Genomic DNA, 12,167 nt, shown 5'->3' on the forward strand with positions numbered 1-12,167 from the left:
GCAACACCGTTGCCAACTCTTTTTCTATTGTTTCGGACTGTTCTGGAAACAATGAAAGAGAAGCGAGTGATTATTTTCCTCCGTACGTCGAGCTCGAAAGTGAAAGAAATCAATAGAGCATTATTATTCAAATTTCGTTATCCTGGTGTGACGCGAAAGTGAACCTTAGTCGAAATGAAAGTGTTAAAAAAAAGGAAGGAAAAAAAAATATATAAATGAATAGAAGCTTCTGGTCGACTGTCGTCGCGAATAATTTCCTGCAACAATACCTGACCCCATTTTCCCAAACAGATCGTAAATTTGATAATAAATCATATTTTTCTTTTTTTTTACTTGTGTTTAAGATTATAATTTAACTCAAACAAACAATATTATTAGCTGTTTAGTACAATTTTATATCTTGTTTTTTATTTAATTTGTCGTCTTATAAATCATGGGTTTGATAATAATAGCTTAAGATTAAATCTCCCAACAGAAAACCTATTAGAACACTTATTTATTTTATTTCTGTGACGACGACGATCTCATTGTATTCGAGTTTATCTCGTAATATGTAGAAATATAAGTAATTTCTCCCTCATCAAATGAAATTATTACTACAGATTTGTAAACACTTACTTACACGACACTTGCGTACAAGAGTTAATAGACACGTCTTGTGTAGGAGACTTGATTAGTAGTCACGTGGTTAGTCTCTTACACAAGACGAAAGCTCAATTGCAATTGTAATTATTATATTTGTCTTCGTAAGTGGCGACGTTACGTGCTTTTTTCTATCGTGACACTTCACAATTTACAACTCTCTCACTCGTCCCGCTTGATTTATAACGTCGATATCTCTCTGTTACTTCACTAGTTTTTCCTGAATGTTTAACATTCTGTCTTCGTAATATCGATAAATTTCAACACTGTTGTTATATATTCCCCTCGTAACTAATTCTGTACAAAAATTGAATTGTAAAGAAGTCGGACGAAGGACAAATACATCATTGATAACCTTTCGACGAAAGGATATAATTGTCTTACCAATCACACGAAGGGTACTTAAGTCACAAGCGTATGAGTAAGCAAATCAACGTCATTTGTCGTTTATTATAACACATAGTTTATTTGTAGACACTTGCTTACAGGGCACTGTTTTTTTACAGGACACCGATTCGTTTATTTTGCACGCAAACTAGTCTTAAGAAGGGGGACCATAATTACGTCGACAATGATATTTTTGAAGTAACAATTGAATTAATTTATAGAAAAATTATTAATCTTTTATCATAAATACAGGTTAGGAATAGAAGATTCGATATATCATACATCGGATCGTTTATTTGCAACCTATTTAAACGATAGTTCCCTATATTTTTAGAATCTCTTATTAGTTGGAAATTAATGATATCAACAATTTCGACTACAAACCCATCCATTAATTTTCTACTACGGATGATTATTAATACGGACATTAATCATCATTTAGATCGGTCTATTTTACATTTATTAGCCAACTGCTCCGAGGAGAATCCATTTATAATGATCCGAAGATAAAAGATCCACGGATCTTCACGTAAACGCAAAGAAATATTTGACCATTTTTCGTGAAAACTTCGCAATAAAGAGATTAGTAGCATCCATCGGATGGCATTTTCCCCAGATCAAAGGTGACGTTACCGATAGTTCCCAACATCCAAAAAAAAAGTAGTGTGAATTAGGGTGAACGTTCCTTTTAGGAACCCCCGACTTTCGTCTCTTCGGGATATGGGCCACAAAGAAGGAAAAATTCCTTTTCTTTCTCCCGACCTTCGCTCTTTCCTCGCTTCTCGGCAACGTATCGACTTTAATGTATTTAATTAAATAAATAAACAACACTAGTTTAACGGTGGAAAGTATTTAAACACCTTTAATAAGTAGCAATTGATAGAAATTTAAGTTTTAAACTGGAAAATTGAATTTATTTTTAATGCTTTGGGGGGCAAAGAACGAGCTGGCGATATTCGTGTTAAACGTGACAGTAACTTTTGACCGCAATTTAACAGAGGAAAAAAAAAAACATTTGTTCGACACATCCTTCGACAAAACGTCAAATTTACAGTTCCATTTACAAAACTAAAGAAAAATTCCATATAAATTATCCAGGATAATTTTAAAAAATGAAACTTTTTAACAGGGTGGAGGGAGTTATAAATTTTTCTAAGCAAAGAAAATGCGAAATTAAAAATGGTGTGGGTTAGTTAACGAGACCTACATTTTCATTGGGAGAGGGACATTTATGGAACGTCTATAAATCGAAGACGCCAAAAAAAAAAAGAGTCAAAAACGGACACCGACCCTGAAAATTTAACGAGATAATGGTTATTGGGATTAGGATCGTCTTCCCTCCGGACATACGTGAGAACGGGGGACTTGCAGGAAAGTATTTATATTTCTTTTTTAGGGTCACTCCCTCTTTTTTTGAAGTTACCTTCGACACTCCCGAACGCTCTAGAAAATTTCTGGTGTTTTTTTTTTACACTTTTCGGCTCGTTTTTCACTCTGCGAAACATAATAATTAAGTCTTCGTAATAGGTGTCGAGGGGGAGGAACTCGAAGATTTTTTCCTATATCTAATCTTCCTTCTCACCCCAAATTGTCGTATTAGGATGATGAGGGATGATTAACCATTTAATGTTACTGAAAGTGCATAAGTGCGTGCTAAAGAAATGAATTACAGAAATTATAAAGAAACGAAATGCAAATTGCTTATTCTTATCCTCGATCTCGTTATTTATAGAATGATGCACTCCTCTCTTCGCGTGTTAAACAATAGACGAAACGACTACCGAAAGAGATAATTTACCCGAAACTATGGTTAGAAATAAATAAAATGTAATATATATCATTTAATTTCCACGAATAATTAATTTTATACTAATAATTCTTCGATTGCAACCGCAAGTAAAATATAAATACACTTCACACACCTGAATTTATTCAATACAAAACGAGGAAGGTACTATTTATCTGACGATTTTATATCCTATATTTTATAGTATTATAAGGTTAAAGGAACGAAACGGTTGTCGTGTTTTCTCAGTAACATATCGTTCTAAATGCAAAATGATATTACAAAAGGAAGTATTTATGGATAAGACGAAAATAATAGCCCGAGGATCCCGCATAAAGATCCATACATGTGTATAACGACGAAGACGACGATGATGATGCTAGCAAGAGTGTAGCTAGAAAGTAGGTCTGATGGTTTTTGAAATGATTCTATTCTTTACTAATGATTTCAGTTTTGTTTGGGGGGGAATATGTCTCGAGTGATATTTTTATCAGGTTTCGTTCATAATACTTTGTTTATATTCGTGGTTAACGTAGGGCGATTATTTAATTAAGAAAACTGAATTTTAAATAACGAAGAGTCAGTCTGTGAACTGCCACCACCTTTGACTTATTCCTCGAAACACCCCCTTGTCCTATTTTCTTTAACACAAATCTCCATCCTCGTAAATGGCCATTTAAAACTTTCCTTATTTTTCTGGTAACTTGTGAAGTTTCTCGTTTCCTAATCGATAATAGAACTGTAACGTCTCGAGTGGCCTAAAAGTCGATTAACCATTCGAGTTTCTGGCTCCATACAAAAAAAAATTACAACGCTTTAACGCTTTGGCCGATTACCAAATTACCGGGTTGCTGGCCAAAGATGTGGTTAGCTTACTTTTGGGCCATCCCGCTTTTTAATTTTAAATATTAATGAAGAGAGTTGCGATGTGTTCAATGTGTCCCGAAATCACGTGTTTCGGTAGCCCGCTAACGCTCGTCTAATGAAACCCATAACTTTACTCTGGTAATAATTTATAGGGTTCTTTTAGAAAAAGTAATATTTTCGGAAGCTTCGGGGTTAATTCCCGGCTGTGGTATACAAATGAGAATAACAGAACGCGCGGTTTCTGTAAATTTGAATTCGGCCAATCAGAAGCGAGTAATTTAAACGTCAAAACCAATCAAATTTTGCTATTAATATTTCGTTTCGGAAATACGATTGGAGTAACGAACGTAGGTGGGTTTACTTACAGCGGAACATCCAATCAACGAATAGATAATAAATTAAATTAAAATAATTAAAATTTTACGTTTAAATGTATTTAATGTGTAGCGTACGAATTATAAGTCGTGTAGTTAAAGTCCTTGAATATTTATAAGTGGAACGAGTAGGAAATTAGTCTATATAAATATATACTGAACATTATAAGTGTAATAGCTTCCTTATTTGAATTAAATTCAGAAATAATTATGTCCTCCGTCGACATACTTTTGTGGAATTTCTTCAATTTTAAATTTATTATTTCACGTAAACTTTTTAATTTAAAATAAGTGGCCAAGTGAACAATAAACTTTAATTTATACTCTCCCGTATCTGTTATAACTAAGGGAAATTAAGATGTTAGTGTTTGTGGGGGACACGATTTTGTCACCCATTTTGAATCTTAATAACTCTCGTGCTTTTTGTCGAAAATTTCCGAAATTTTGCAGGGAGATTTGTGTATTAGGGGAATAAATGTTATTAAATTTTGGTGATTAAAGGTTAAGGGAGTGGAGAGATAAAGGAAGTCGCGTGTCGTATCTCCAGTAGGGTCTAACTTAATGACGATTTTATTCGTTATTAACATTTACAAATTTTTATAAAACTCGTCTCCCTCCTTAGAGTTAAGCTTTTTATCATTTTATAATAAAAGTTTTTAAATAAAAATCTCGCAACAGATGGCGCCACACACTATTTTAAATGTTTATTCTGGGAAAGTTAAGCAACTTTTTGCTGGATATATGTTTTTTATTTTTCTGGTGGATCTTGCCAGACTACTATTTTATAAAATTTTCTCGCGTAATCTCTCGTATAATAATAATAAACTGTAATAATCCATAATCTATAGGCCTATATATAATCGTTTGATAATAATAATCAGCGCAGAGCCCAAACGGTTAGGAGTTGAAAGTTGAAATTTGGTACACAGTTAGGGTACGTCACGAAAACGTACACTAAGAAGGGATTTTTCGAAATTCACCCGGGTGGNTATGATTAAGGCATATTATAAATTATAACAACAATTATGTAGGTTATAAAAATATAATCTGTATATTTATTGTGTTGCATTTATTCCATTAGTTTTTAAGCCTGAATAAATAGAATACTTACAAACCGATGTTAATGTTTTAAATTTTAAATACTGCACCTATTGAATCTAATGCTTTATACATGTTGACTGTGGCATTTAGCTCGAGAGCAGGGTTGTTCCAAGCCTTTCTAAAAGGGTACTAAAAAGAGTATTAGATAACAAAAAATGGTATTAAGTTTTCTTTAAAAAATCGACTAGTGACGTGAGATAGTATTTTTTTAAATCGATATTAATATCGATAATACGACATACGTACAGTACTTTCAGAATCAATACATTATGTCAAAATGATCTATTCACTAATGCAGGCATTACTTTGACCGTAAACTGCTGAATGTATGTATATATTATATATTATTTAAATATATACTTATAAATAATATATAAATTTATAATTTTTCAAATTTCTATTTATTAAAATATATATAGTGTTACATGTTACATACAAAATTCACACAGGCTAAATTCATATATTGCAAGAATGCTATTATTCTTCAACAACAATCAAATAAACAAAATGTTGAAAAAAGTAATGAACACAAAGTACTAAACTTTAAAATTATCACCTTGAAAAATCACTGGTAAGATCATCATCATCAGAATCTTCCTCACTGGAATGTTTTTGTATGGTTGAAGCAGATAGTGATTTCCTGTGTAACATTTATCTTTGTTGCTTTTAAGTAGCTTCTTTGCTAATAACAGTGCTTCAAGGCATAGGTAAAAACTCGATTTTGTATAGTTTTTATTAAATGTAATTGTAAAAAATACGTTCAACTGCTGCACTTGAATGAGGAAGCAATAAAAAAAAATCTATTTACTGCCAAAGTAAAGTAAAATAATACAGAAATATAGAATAAAAATGAATGTTTTGAAAGGAAAGGTATTAGGATTTTATGAATGGTACTAGAAATATGGTGTTGGGTATCTTGGTGCTATGACAAGCAGATTAGTACAAAAGTACTAGGTAAAACAACACCTAGTACAAAAGTAGCCCAAAAGTAGCCAACTGTTCCTGCAGTTGGCTACTTTTGGGCTACTTTTTAAAAATTATTTGGCTACAAGGACAAAAAACTTCTGGCAACGCTGACTGGAAATCTTTTGGATGATTGACGTTTCGGATGATTGACTTTCGGAAAATCGACGCTCTACTGTACTTTCTATTTATACGCATCCTCATCTGTAATTTAAAATCATGTTATTAATTTTATTAATAAACCAAACACGCTTTTTCTTTCATTATACACGATATAAAATATTTTTAAAAATGTAATTACGAATAAGAATCTCAAGCCCACCAGACGCCGTTAGGTAGGTGACACGTTATGCAACTTTTAATAGTAAAATGCCCGAGATAATGCGAATAAGAAATAAACATTGGACGTAATCGTGTAAAGTGATGTTATGTTACCGCCTGAATACCTAAATAATAAAAATTTGGTATGTAAATAATTCGGAATCGATAATACATCATAGAAGGATACAGCATTCATATTTACTGCCACCAATAAATTGAAGATAATTTCTGGGAGGCATCAAATTTCAGGTACATTTCGTGTAATTTGAATATACTTCTTGCCGAAAAACTGCCGAATTTTCTTTAAAACAATTGACATTAAGAATATTTTTTTCGAGTAAGTTATTATTGTTATAAACATTTTTCTCTCACTTATCACATTGTTAGAGAAAAATATTGCTAACATTACCACTTGTTCTATTACGAACAGTTTTGAGACCTCCTGAATCCAAAGAAGTCAAAAAGACAGGAAAAATTTTGTGGATATGTATGCATGAACGAAATAGATGACAAAACATACACATGCATGCATGCATGTGTATGTTTTGTCATCTATTTCGTTTAATATCTCCGGATGGGGTAAAGAGTAAGAAACGTAATTTGGCACGATAACTTGTGTGTAAGGGGAATTGATGCTATTAACTTTTGGTGTTTTAAACGTCGAGGGGGCGGGAAAGAGATAGTCACGTGCCATATCTCGAGTGGGGACCAGTAGCACGTTATCCTATGGGTAAAAAGGGTAATTGTTTGCAGCCCCATCAATAAAGGGCTCTTAATTAATCCTTCATAAAAAAATGTTTTCTCCTTAAAAATTTTTCGAACAAAAATGTCTGAAGTCAACACTGTACAGTACATGGTGCCCCGTAAAGATATAACGTGGCACTAGTGGGGTCGAACTTATGAAGATTTTACTAGTTATTGGCATTTACAATTTTTTAAAAACTCGCCTCTATCTTGAAAATTAAGCTTTTTGCCATTTTATAATAATTAATAATATAAAAGTTATTTTTAATAAAATCTTGTAACACCACAGACAATTTTAATTTCTGTTAATGTTTTTTGCGGAAATGTTGGCCAACTTGTTGCTGGAACTTTTAAACAATTTTTCAAATGCTTTTAATAAAGTAATTTTTATTACAGAATTAAAAAGCAAATTCGGAATTTTAGACGAATGAAATTTTTAAACTGCGTAGCTTACTTTAGCTTATATAACATAAATATTGTTATTATAAATACTGCACGTAACACAAGCAATCAACGTTATAACTATGATAACTGTAAATATTTCCTTTACAACATAACGTATTATTAATAACAATATTCTTTTCCCGTATTAATGCGTAGCTCTTTTGAGTAAAATTTACTTTTAGATACTTTGTACAGTACAGTAGACCCCTATAACGCGGGTTCCTATAACGTAGATTCCTATAACGCGGAGAAAAAATTGTGACAGTATTCGTATAAAGACGCTAAAAGAGACGCGTAAAACGCGGTAAAACGTCATCGCGGACGAGCAACCGAACTACTTTCCGCCGTCCAGCGCCACGCTACAGAGAGTTTAGGCGAATAAGTTGTTTACTATCGTCTGTACAGTATGTAAATTAAATACCGTAAGTCTAATACAGTATTGTAATTTTATACATTTCTTGTGAAAGAAACATTTCTTATTCAACGGCCATAAAAATTATTTATATTAATGATGTCTTCAAAGTTCAACGAAGTTTTCGCAGAAAAATAAGTTATCAGAAATCGGCCGCGGTTTGGTGCGCTGCTCCGCGACGAAAACAAGCTTGAGCAATGGCGATGTCGAATGGTGCACACTCGATAAGTAATCCTACAATTTTTTGTTTATAGCGTAGTTTATACGGATTATTTCCAAAAAATATATACGTATTTTGGAAATGTTGAGTTGGATTAGTCTAGAATCGATTAATTTTATGGAAGAAAACTTTTCAAACAGCCGTAGTCCGTAAACTTCACACGTGTCGGGCTGTGNATTTATAATGATCCGAAGATAAAAGATCCACGGATCTTCACGTAAACGCAAAGAAATATTTGACCATTTTTCGTGAAAACTTCGCAATAAAGAGATTAGTAGCATCCATCGGATGGCATTTTCCCCAGATCAAAGGTGACGTTACCGATAGTTCCCAACATCCAAAAAAAAAGTAGTGTGAATTAGGGTGAACGTTCCTTTTAGGAACCCCCGACTTTCGTCTCTTCGGGATATGGGCCACAAAGAAGGAAAAATTCCTTTTCTTTCTCCCGACCTTCGCTCTTTCCTCGCTTCTCGGCAACGTATCGACTTTAATGTATTTAATTAAATAAATAAACAACACTAGTTTAACGGTGGAAAGTATTTAAACACCTTTAATAAGTAGCAATTGATAGAAATTTAAGTTTTAAACTGGAAAATTGAATTTATTTTTAATGCTTTGGGGGGCAAAGAACGAGCTGGCGATATTCGTGTTAAACGTGACAGTAACTTTTGACCGCAATTTAACAGAGGAAAAAAAAAAACATTTGTTCGACACATCCTTCGACAAAACGTCAAATTTACAGTTCCATTTACAAAACTAAAGAAAAATTCCATATAAATTATCCAGGATAATTTTAAAAAATGAAACTTTTTAACAGGGTGGAGGGAGTTATAAATTTTTCTAAGCAAAGAAAATGCGAAATTAAAAATGGTGTGGGTTAGTTAACGAGACCTACATTTTCATTGGGAGAGGGACATTTATGGAACGTCTATAAATCGAAGACGCCAAAAAAAAAGAGTCAAAAACGGACACCGACCCTGAAAATTTAACGAGATAATGGTTATTGGGATTAGGATCGTCTTCCCTCCGGACATACGTGAGAACGGGGGACTTGCAGGAAAGTATTTATATTTCTTTTTTAGGGTCACTCCCTCTTTTTTTGAAGTTACCTTCGACACTCCCGAACGCTCTAGAAAATTTCTGGTGTTTTTTTTTTACACTTTTCGGCTCGTTTTTCACTCTGCGAAACATAATAATTAAGTCTTCGTAATAGGTGTCGAGGGGGAGGAACTCGAAGATTTTTTCCTATATCTAATCTTCCTTCTCACCCCAAATTGTCGTATTAGGATGATGAGGGATGATTAACCATTTAATGTTACTGAAAGTGCATAAGTGCGTGCTAAAGAAATGAATTACAGAAATTATAAAGAAACGAAATGCAAATTGCTTATTCTTATCCTCGATCTCGTTATTTATAGAATGATGCACTCCTCTCTTCGCGTGTTAAACAATAGACGAAACGACTACCGAAAGAGATAATTTACCCGAAACTATGGTTAGAAATAAATAAAATGTAATATATATCATTTAATTTCCACAAATAATTAATTTTATACTAATAATTCTTCGATTGCAACCGCAAGTAAAATATAAATACACTTCACACACCTGAATTTATTCAATACAAAACGAGGAAGGTACTATTTATCTGACGATTTTATATCCTATATTTTATAGTATTATAAGGTTAAAGGAACGAAACGGTTGTCGTGTTTTCTCAGTAACATATCGTTCTAAATGCAAAATGATATTACAAAAGGAAGTATTTATGGATAAGACGAAAATAATAGCCCGAGGATCCCTCATAAAGATCCATACATGTGTATAACGACGAAGACGACGATGATGATGCTAGCAAGAGTGTAGCTAGAAAGTAGGTCTGATGGTTTTTGAAATGATTCTATTCTTTACTAATGATTTCAGTTTTGTTTGGGGGGGAATATGTCTCGAGTGATATTTTTATCAGGTTTCGTTCATAATACTTTGTTTATATTCGTGGTTAACGTAGGGCGATTATTTAATTAAGAAAACTGAATTTTAAATAACGAAGAGTCAGTCTGTGAACTGCCACCACCTTTGACTTATTCCTCGAAACACCCCCTTGTCCTATTTTCTTTAACACAAATCTCCATCCTCGTAAATGGCCATTTAAAACTTTCCTTATTTTTCTGGTAACTTGTGAAGTTTCTCGTTTCCTAATCGATAATAGAACTGTAACGTCTCGAGTGGCCTAAAAGTCGATTAACCATTCGAGTTTCTGGCTCCATACAAAAAAAAATTACAACGCTTTAACGCTTTGGCCGATTACCAAATTACCGGGTTGCTGGCCAAAGATGTGGTTAGCTTACTTTTGGGCCATCCCGCTTTTTAATTTTAAATATTAATGAAGAGAGTTGCGATGTGTTCAATGTGTCCCGAAATCACGTGTTTCGGTAGCCCGCTAACGCTCGTCTAATGAAACCCATAACTTTACTCTGGTAATAATTTATAGGGTTCTTTTAGAAAAAGTAATATTTTCGGAAGCTTCGGGGTTAATTCCCGGCTGTGGTATACAAATGAGAATAACAGAACGCGCGGTTTCTGTAAATTTGAATTCGGCCAATCAGAAGCGAGTAATTTAAACGTCAAAACCAATCAAATTTTGCTATTAATATTTCGTTTCGGAAATACGATTGGAGTAACGAACGTAGGTGGGTTTACTTACAGCGGAACATCCAATCAACGAATAGATAATAAATTAAATTAAAATAATTAAAATTTTACGTTTAAATGTATTTAATGTGTAGCGTACGAATTATAAGTCGTGTAGTTAAAGTCCTTGAATATTTATAAGTGGAACGAGTAGGAAATTAGTCTATATAAATATATACTGAACATTATAAGTGTAATAGCTTCCTTATTTGAATTAAATTCAGAAATAATTATGTCCTCCGTCGACATACTTTTGTGGAATTTCTTCAATTTTAAATTTATTATTTCACGTAAACTTTTTAATTTAAAATAAGTGGCCAAGTGAACAATAAACTTTAATTTATACTCTCCCGTATCTGTTATAACTAAGGGAAATTAAGATGTTAGTGTTTGTGGGGGACACGATTTTGTCACCCATTTTGAATCTTAATAACTCTCGTGCTTTTTGTCGAAAATTTCCGAAATTTTGCAGGGAGATTTGTGTATTAGGGGAATAAATGTTATTAAATTTTGGTGATTAAAGGTTAAGGGAGTGGAGAGATAAAGGAAGTCGCGTGTCGTATCTCCAGTAGGGTCTAACTTAATGACGATTTTATTCGTTATTAACATTTACAAATTTTTATAAAACTCGTCTCCCTCCTTAGAGTTAAGCTTTTTATCATTTTATAATAAAAGTTTTTAAATAAAAATCTCGCAACAGATGGCGCCACACACTATTTTAAATGTTTATTCTGGGAAAGTTAAGCAACTTTTTGCTGGATATATGTTTTTTATTTTTCTGGTGGATCTTGCCAGACTACTATTTTATAAAATTTTCTCGCGTAATCTCTCGTATAATAATAATAAACTGTAATAATCCATAATCTATAGGCCTATATATAATCGTTTGATAATAATAATCAGTGCAGAGCCCAAACGGTTAGGAGTTGAAAGTTGAAATTTGGTACACAGTTAGGGTAAGTCACGAAAACGTACACTAAGAAGGGATTTTTCGAAATTCCCCCGGGAGAGGGAGAGAGATAGTATTAAGGCTTCAACAATGAAAGTGTTAAGTAATAATGGAAGTGTTAAGAGAAAGCAACGTGCAAGATTTACAGGCACAGATGCGTTTTTTTTTTTTTTTTTGCATTTTTGCAGGAAATCGAACATATTTTTAGACCTATGTAAAAATTCTCTAATTAGTCTGAAAACGGGAGGACCCAATTCTTGCATTCT

This window comes from Centruroides sculpturatus, unplaced genomic scaffold (genome assembly GCF_000671375.1).
Source record: "Centruroides sculpturatus isolate CEXI.00-Female unplaced genomic scaffold, Cexi_2.0 scaffold63, whole genome shotgun sequence".
NCBI classification, from domain to species: domain Eukaryota; kingdom Metazoa; phylum Arthropoda; class Arachnida; order Scorpiones; family Buthidae; genus Centruroides; species Centruroides sculpturatus.